This window comes from Ostrea edulis, chromosome 2 (genome assembly GCF_947568905.1).
Source record: "Ostrea edulis chromosome 2, xbOstEdul1.1, whole genome shotgun sequence".
Classification (NCBI taxonomy): Eukaryota; Metazoa; Mollusca; class Bivalvia; order Ostreida; family Ostreidae; genus Ostrea; species Ostrea edulis.
In genome coordinates, this window is record NC_079165.1 from 14,937,377 (window position 1) to 14,947,368 (window position 9,992).

The 9,992-nt window shown below is 36.2% G+C and overlaps 1 protein-coding gene across 2 annotated transcripts in view; it reads left to right on the top strand.

The window, feature by feature from the left end:
- The first annotated feature begins 9,048 nt into the window (after positions 1 to 9,048).
- LOC125681755 (monocarboxylate transporter 2-like) overlaps positions 9,049 to 9,992 on the top strand; it is a 37,701-nt gene continuing 36,757 nt past the window's right edge. The window contains exon 1 of one of the 2 annotated variants that reach the window (XM_056156181.1): positions 9,049 to 9,166. The gene's annotated coding sequence lies outside the window, so the exon portion shown is untranslated. The remainder of the gene's footprint in view (positions 9,167 to 9,992) is intronic. The other variant, XM_048921967.2, reaches the window with a different exon arrangement.

Consider the following 9,992-nt stretch of genomic DNA (forward strand, 5'->3'; position numbering starts at 1 on the left):
TTAGATAGGCCTAAATTATGATACGATTGTGTATCATTGACAACTAGGCCTACTGTCACGGGTGCATTTCGAAAAAGAAATAATAATAATAATAATCAAACTTATTGTGAAAATCACAATACTTTTAAATTATTTTATTAAAGCAATTTTATTAGGCCTAATCATTATTTTTGGTTATCAACACGTTGTTACTTAAGAAGTGGGAGCGCGGCGTGCTGTTGTTGTAAACACATGTAATACGCGTTCCTTAAAAAAAATGTAAGCATTATAATTCAATTCAAAGTCGGGAAATATTATATTTTATTATTTATAATTGAAAGTTCAATTATCTTTTATCTTTAAATTTCTTTTTTAAAACTACCAGTTGGTAGACACTGCTAGCAAAGTTCTGCCTTTATGTTGTTACAAGGTGAAGGTCAGATGGTGCGAGTGTGTATTGAATTCGAGAGCAGAACGGAAAGCATATGCCGTAGGCCTATATGTAACAGTGCGTAGCTTCGATAGAACCATTTTCTCGCAGTTTATCTACGTATTTGTCCAAGTGCTTGTTTGAAAACGTACAGGGACAAATTCTACTGGGTTTTTTTTTATGGCAAAGTCGTTGTGCCGACAAAAAATATTCACGTCTTGTCCCTCATACCTTCCTTCGAAAATTGAAAAAAACACAGTCCAAATCTTCTCTACTGACAGCAAGTACACCCTTAAACGGCACAAAACACCCTAATGCAGTGTTATTTACAAACTGTTAATGTGATAATTGTTTGTTTGTCAATTAAATCTAATCTGTTTATGAAATGACTATCAACTGTTTTCAAATCTCGCTCGAGGTCGCATATGACGTCACAGATAATGGCGCGTAAAATATCGAAGAAAATATGCATATCGCAAGATTTGAATTTCATCGCTTTCAAACTCGAAAACTACGCAAACTGTTTCATTTAAAACACATGTAAAGTAGTTTTAGGCATAAAATGAATTAATTTTGCTGAAAAAATTAAAAAGTTTAAAAACATGCGATGTGTCCTTTAACGGAAGACACAGGTCCTACATGTATATATTTTGGGCGTCTGTTTGACCGTCATTACTCGACACGAAGTCCTGAATAGTTTTTAAGAAAAAGGTTTTATATTTAATACAAAACCTAGTTCATTATGAAAGTAAGTCATCTGTATATTTTGTGGTCATGAGGACAAAGGTCAGGGTTACAACATATGGTTACCGCATTTTACTACTCTCACAGATTTCAAATTTTACACTAAGGTAGTTTCGCCTATAGTATTAGCACTAGTACAGGTAATTTGTAGATAAATTGTCGGTGGGTCCCTTCCTTATTGAATCAGTGTAGTAGTATTTTTTTTTTTTAAATTTCTGATCGACTTTACCGTTTGTCATGAAACATGGGTTTGGAGCAGGTATGGGGAAATTTATTGCTTTGCAATACTTACCGTAAGTTCATTAACTGTTGAAGATTTACAAATAAAGACTTGCTGTGCATGATTTTGTTTACATTCAATTTCTCTTTTCTGTTATTTGAAAGTATTTTTATTTGATCCAGTATTTGTAAAATGACGTAGAATCACGCTAATCACGGTAGATGTTTTAGGGGAATAAAAAGTAACGGTGATGTATTGTTATGGTATTGATTATCATTTAGTGACATCACTGATATGATGCATAGTTTTGGTGTTGTTTATAAAAGGCGTAAACTACCCCTATATTTGTGTTATACCGTATAGCATAGGTATATATAAGCTACTTCCTCATCATGAAATGCAGAAACACAAGTCTTCGTTTATAAAAAATAATAATAAAATAATACAAATCACTCGTGCTGCACAATGATCCACTTAGCAACTACTAACAAAGCGTCGGGATCGAGATTCGAACCTTGGCCTTCCGGTAGCGAGGCGAGCGCTTTAACCGCTAAACCATAGTCACTTAGACGTTTCATTGTTATATATGTATGGTACATGTAATAAATACCCACACACGGCCCCCTCACGATGTACTGCCATGCACAGTATTTGCTATACTTTTCCATCTGTATATGGCATCTATATTTACCTTTTTTATGTCGCTATCATGATATAACAATTTTATCATTGTAAATTGTGTATGTTAGTATTCCTTGCCCAGAACCCATAAATTCTGGTACATATTGCTACATTGAACAACGTTCATATCCTTATTTTGTAGGTCAACTGTGAGTCATGTAGATTATTTAGTGACTGTGAATGTAACGCGATCATTTCGTTTTATCAATGTATAATCGCAAAAGTTAGCAAGATTTTCATCTGCGTGTAATTGACTGCCTGCGTGCGTTATTGAGTTGATTTTTTAAAGTAATAAAATCATTACCATAATCTGTTGATATTCGTTGCGGATGGCGATTTGCTTTGATTGAATAATGCGATTTTCTGCATCTTACAGAATGTTTAATAGATAATGTAAATCTTGAGCAGGTCCACACCCGGCTGTTTATGTAATTCTCGAATCAACATACCCTAAAAGTTATGGAACTTAAACCTGTGATTCTCTACATGACTAGAAATTGACCTTAGAGTGGAATGGGTCATTGCCCTTAAAACGTCAGAACATCAACAGCGGTCATTCAGTCTGTAGGTATTCTCATTACTAGGTTTCCCGAATTAGATCGGTATTTGTGCCAGTGATAAGAAAAGTTTGGCACACAACAGTGCTATGAAGATTAAAAGAATATTGTCCTCAGATCACTCTTTACGGTTACAACGTGCACTCAGTGTTTATAGTTGGTAGTTTTGGTTACAGTTGGTAGTTATGGATACAGTTGGTAGTTATGGATACAGCTGATACTCATGGTTACTGATGGTACTGTAGGTTACAGTTTGTAGCTATGGTTACACTTGGTAGTTATGGCTACATATGGTAGTTATGGTTATTTGTTTTATGTCCCGTCGAGAATTTTTCATTCATATTGAGACTTCAGGTCGCTGGAGCTGGGAGGTTTCTTTAACGAGTCAACGCCTTCTGCGACAAGGGACCTCCGAATTTAAGGTCATATAAGGCCCGTTATTCTCATTTCTAAATGCTGAGCGTTTGGCGAAGGAGCAATCACTACCTATGACAACATCGTAGGTATGACGCGGCCATGGCATGAGCAGGGCTCGAACTAACGACCTCCCGTTACAAAGCGAACAATCTACCACTGAGCGACCGATGGGTAGTTATGTTACAGTTGGTGGTTATGGTTAGGCCAATTCAACTTAATTGATAGATTATCATCCCCGCCCGCCCCTCAAGAATTGGCTCGCCCCAATTTTTTTGTGTGTGTGCAAAACTTGCGATTTCCGGAATATTTTCATGTTCGATTCCGGTATCTACACTTGTTTACATTTCCGGTATAGGAACGTGAAAAGCCACGTGAAGAAAATAGATCTACAGTGTATATGGTTCTTAATTTCTCGCATTCTTACAGACGTAAATCTTGAAGAAGTTAGGTATATTTCTGTTATATCCTTAAATTAAAGCTTAACCTGGAATTAATGTATGAAAATAGCATAGATTGATATCCATCTGCCATTAAATGATGCGGATCTGTTAAAAAAAGCCACTCGTTTGTCTTTAATATTTTTCTCAGAAATTAAAAATTAAAAAATAAAATCCTCCCACCCGCCCCACACTTTTTGCTGACCCTGGATGATAATCTACTAATTACATGTAAGTTGAATTGGCCTTACAGGTAGTTGATATCCCCCGGGTTGTATTGTTGGCTATCGTGGTTTTCACTTCACATCCATATAACTGATGATGACTTTTCCTCTACTTAATTCATTATTCTGAATAAAATACTACCAGACTACTGTGTTGACCATTGACCTCGTTAGGATCACTTAGGCAGTAATAGCCAAGTTGGCCACTCGAGAAACGCTTACGAAGTAATGTCTGGGTACTGTTAACACACCTGTAGTCTAATAACACTTTAAAGTTTGGATACAGACTTTTATTGTAAAGAGACAGTGAATTCCTTTGAAGATAAATGTTCACAACTTGTCTTCTGTATGTACATTTATGAACATGCGCATTTGAGATGATCGTTTGGAAGTAAGAGGAGGGTTCTGTGTGTCGTTCTACGTCATACTCCAGATCTTCTCACCCAATCTGACAAAATGGAACGGTTTTAAGACAATTGCAAAATTTATTAAAATGAAATCATTAAATATGAAGGCGTGAAGTGTTGCAGTTTATATCATCATGTATTTTTAAAACTGAAATCTATTTCTTAAGTATTATGATACGAAAACAAACTGCTATAAACTTTTGAATAATGTGCGTCATTAAATCACAAATTATCAAAATAAAGAGACGAGTATGCCCAGGCTTTTGATATTTTTTTTTAATTTTTTTTTTTACACAATTACCAACCTTCTAGGACTATATGTTCAAAAGATCAGCGATGGATGGTTGATCATTGAGTAACAAGGGGTCAAGGGATGGACGATACGAATATTGACCGTATTCTGTAATTATGCATGTTTTGAACAATATCACAGACTTCAAAGTTCAGGATGACACCCTTGATATGTAGGGATACACTGTAATTGAAACCTCATCTATTAAGAGGTCAACAGAACATTCAGTGGTATTTGTGAACCTATAATTCTTTCTTTCGGAAAACTTTAAAATAACTAATTGCAATTTCATAGCTGTGCATGTGTGTTTTATTTTGTTTTGTGATTCTTATAAATTGTTTTACTTTGGTTGGTTGGTTGTATGTTGTATAACGCCCCTCTCCAGAATTTTTCATTCATATGGAGACGTCACCATTGCCGGTGAAGGGCTGCAAAATTTAGGCCTATGCTCTGCGCGTATGGCCTTTGAGCAGGCAGGGATTTTTTTCATGCCACACCTGCTGTGACACGGGACCTTGGTTTTTGCGGTCTCATCTGAAGTAGCGCCCCATTTAGTCGCCTCTTACAACAAGCAAGGGATACTGAGGACGAATTCTAACTTGGATCCCCACGGGACTCTTATAGATTGGACATACTTTATCATACAATCAAGTTTGACCAAATTCATAATCAGAATACAGACGGTGCGTTTCATCCAATATTTCATTAGTTCATAGCAGTCCTGAGATGCATAGCTCAAAATGATTAAATTAAAAAACCACATCGTAGAACATATGAATGTGCAATTTAGAATCACACACAAATCGGATGTGTGGAAACGTTACATGTGCCACTTGATGATATCAGTTAAAAGGAGAGTCTCTTAAACTTTGTACACATTATGATCGTCGGGGTTGTAATGAACTCACAATTCAGAAAACACAGAAATACGTTAAGATTTTTCTGATAAAATACATCACTATTACCGTTGTTTGATTAGATAATGTCATTTTGGGTAATTATGATCATTCTATTAAAGGATTCAAAAGAGTCAATCATGTGTAGAGAGTCTTCACAATGTACATATACATGGGTACTGTCAAACCTCGTTTCCTCGAACTCGATGGGATCAAACAAAAAAAAATTGAGAGGGTTTGAAATATTGAGATTAAAATTTAAGAAATTTCAGTTGTGACTTCAAAATCACTGCATATAAATGATATTCAAGAAAACGAGAGAGAGAGAGAGAGAGAGAGAGAGAGAGAGAGAGAGAGAGAGATGTATTTGTTTTTTTACCATTAAAATTAAAGCAGATGTAGATGACTCTGTGGTGACTTTTAATTCGAGTTTACAGGGATATTTCGACTCTATACATGAATGAAAATGAGTATCATTATTAGATAAAACGTCGTCGATGTATCTAAATGTTAAGTTGGAGGCCACAGAAAGGGATTGTTTTTCGTTAGAATGATACCTTTTGTCCATTCTGACAAGGTGTCATGTTCTTCGTTTTCATATTTCACCAATTATCGCCTGGTATACTAGTAATCTTCGACAGGATTCATAATGGAGATGAAGTTATGTCCTCAATAGAACGATCTGAGGTCCCTAAAATGTAAGACTTTTAAAATAAGTGTGTTCAGCTAATTTTCAACTGTATCGACATCATTAGTAACGTGATGTCCAGCTGCGCTACAGTTGAAGGAAGAACAGGTAGGTGGATGGTGTATATGAGGGAACTGTAAAGTTTGTAATTAAACATTTTCAATGCATTAGTAGAAGAGTATTTGTAGAAAGTACAGGATGTGGACTTGAAATTAAAGCATGATGGAACATTTACAAGACCGAACTTTTTTTTTTATATCTAAGAATGTTGCTTTTGTTGACGATAAAAAGTGTAAGCTATACAGTAAGTATTACCTACATAAAGACATTGTTACGTTTAATATATAAAGAAAAGGTGATTACTATAGAACAAGAGGCCCACGGGCCTTAACGGTCACCTGAGTATCATAGCCCATACAGGGAGTCTCATACTTGCATATAAACCTCAATATAGAGTCTTTTGAAAATGATCTTTCAAAATACATACAATTCCTAATCAATTACAGAAGAAGGAAAAATAGAAGTTTGAAGCATATAAACCATTTTAACATTCTCTACATTTTAATATACATTTTCATTATGTGGCCATATTGGCCCAACCAGGGCGTGAACTCCTGACCCAGAAGCCATAAAAATTTCACAATTTAGGTAGAGAGTTTCATGGACATGATAATCATGCATTTAGCTTTTATCAAAGATATATGGGAGTAATGAAGAATTCTTGGATTTATTCCATTTTCATCATATGGTCATATTGGCCTCGCCTGAAGACCCGAACCACTGACACAGGACCCATGAAATTTACAATTTAGGCAGAGAGCTTCAAGGACATCATACTCATGCATTTATTTTTTTTTTCAAATATAAGTGGGAATAGAGAGGAAAATTTTCTACGATTTAGTACATTTTCACTATATGGTCATATTAGCCTCATGCTAGAGTTTGAACCCTGACCCAGGAGTCATGAATTTCACAATTTAGGTAGACAGCTTCATAGGCATCATAAGGCCAGCATTTTTGAAATTTCAGTTTCCAAACCCGTCGACCCAATGTTTTGAAAACTGAGCTAATACAAAAGATCCTAGCTATAAATTTAATTTCTTTCCGAACATGGTGTGATGAGAGCATCACCAACTTGCTGTGTTACAAAAAGTATACGTACATTAAAATGACAGTTTCTGGGCTTGTGCCCAAACGATCATACTTTAAAATTAACCTCAGATGTATTGAGAAAAAGTACACATTTGGGAAGCTGAAGAAGATGATTCGGTTGGCCATTTACTGAACACGATTTTAGACACAGACGCAAATGATGCGCTTATAGACCATGCTGTGGACAGTAGTTCAGACGCGTACTCATTAAATGGGGCGGAAACCACAGATAAAGATCGACTGGTAAATGTTGTTATTGAAACTGAAAGTACACAAGATAGGATTCACATCGCATCAAACAGACACCATTGGAAGGGATGTTGTGAACACTTTAACAAATACTATGTGGTATTCGGATCTTCAGGTGGCAGGGGACAGTTTCTTTGGTTTTGAAACATGTGGATAGGGGGTATACACCAAAGTCAGATTATGACAGACTAATGAAAAATCATAATTTCCCTTTTATGTCAATACTTGTATTTCATATTAGTGTAGTTAATAAATTATGACCCTAAATTACATGTAATCTATAAATACTGGTGTTGGTGCACAAAACATGCTGTGAGCAGGTTCCCCTTTTTTGCTTTGATTTTCCCTCATTTGGGCTAATCCGCACCCCCCCCCCCCCCCCCCCCCCCACACCATCACAGTACCAAACATGGGGATTTAGACACTGTGCACAATCAAGAACCCTATCTGTCCTTCTCAAAAATCTACCTCTCATATGGGGCCATCCACCTTCCCTCACAGCTACAGACCTTTTGCTAGACCCTGCATGTTTTCACCGGAATTTCTTCAGCAACTGACCACGTGTCTTAGTTTCGTATTTGCACCCATCTATATGCTAGGAATCATTTGTATATCAACATTTGTACTAAGCACTCAGCTACATTTGACATGCATCCTAAAATTCTTGTATACATTTTTACACATGTAATATCACTTCAAATACGGGGTAATTTCATTTTTTTGAAAAAGTTGACCGGGCCTATAGTGCGAAACTGTCCCTTGCTACCTCATCTGGACAAGCTGAAGGACCGCGGCATTTCGATTCCTGCTATGTTTTGTCAGCGAACTGGATTCAGAAATTTAAAAACAAGAGTACCGACAAAGGTACATAATACGCCCATGAAAAGCAAATATAAGGTGTTTGTCTTACAACATGATTTATAGAACACGGCTTCAAGTAGTATCAGCAATCATTAGGGTGTGACATACTTTCGTGAAAACAGACAAATCATGTACTCTCTATGTAATATTTTCACTTAGCATAAGTTGTACGTGTACCAAGTTTGATGGTCCTAGCCGCAACGATCCCCCTGTATCCTGCTACTAGGACCTTGACAGTTGACATTGAGAAACAATAGGCATCCTCCACTTGGCATAAAGTTTATGTGTACCACGTTTGACGGTCCTTGCCTCAACAGTTCGGTCTGTAGTTTTCCTACTATGTGATACTGTGACCTTGACCTTGAAAAGAATTAGGCATCTTCCTCTCCTCCAACTGTTAGTAACATGTGTGTATTACTTGAACCACTAGTATTGTATTTATCACACGCATGAGGAATAGAAATAGATGATATCAAATATTACAAATAAAATCTGTTTTGTTTTGTTTCTGTAGGTTTCGTTTCGTACTTTACAGGTACCCCTGTTAGGCCTAGTTGTCTGAATTGAAAAAGAATAAAGATGTTGAATTAAAAGTATAAATAAATTGCGTTATTATACTTTAGAACCTCAAAATCCTGAACGTATAAATCTCCTTACACCTTTTCATCATCGACACTTAACCACTACATTCACAGTGTACGTCTGTTTGTCAGACAGAGACAGGAAAACTTGGTTGCGTTATACAGTGTTTTCTTTTTGCATAGACTTTGGTTTTTCGGACGTGTAGTTGACCCGATTCTATACTGATAATACTTGATCGGAATCACCATGTTTTGTTTGTCACAGGAAACGCTTCACCGGAAGTGACAAGAAACGAGACGTACAGCCCCTATTCGTAAGTGGTATTCCGGTGTCCGCTGCTGAGGAAAATAGTAAGTGTTGTTGTAGTTTAACTTAATTTTTAAGAAAGAAATAAGAGGGGACCTCAATCTAAAATTCTCGAGCGGGACGTTAAGCAACATACAATCAATCAACCAATTAGCAATTGAAATGGTTTGTTTGATCACGTAATTCGGTGTGATGGTTAACATAAGGTGTAGTTAGCCCTGCGATAAGGTGTACAGTAGATGTGCGGGTATCGCCTCATTGCCTAGTATTCCGATAACGCGTGGTAAAAAAAAAAAGATAAAAAGTAAACGAAGGAGTCAGTAACTTTGAAGGTGTAGAGTTTCCAGTGCATGGATTCCAAACAAGAAACAAAACTACCCGAAGGATGTTGCTAAAATGCGAAACGGAACGGAAAGCAAATACGAATCATATTTTCATTAACGTATTATACCATAGTATATTGTCTTTATGAATGAATGGATTTCAATGCACACCAATTTATATCAATGAAGATAAGATATATTATTCTATTATTTTACGCAATGTATTAGATTTTTGTTGCATCACTAAATAAACCCAATGGGGCATTAAATGAAGCACGTGGACAAAATTTAAAGAGAACCCTTGCACTAAGGATTATCAGTATTCGCATACTATTGTGGCATTGTACAAGGACGAACCCTATTTATTTTCAAGTAAATTGGTGATTATTTTTTTGAAAAGATCGCGTCATTACATCATTAAAAAAATGGAATTTATGTATGAGTTAACAATACAGACTTCCGGATAAAGTGAAAGTAATAGTATAATAGTAACAAAATGGGTTAACTATTATGACTTCCGATATATATTGACAGCATGCACGAATTC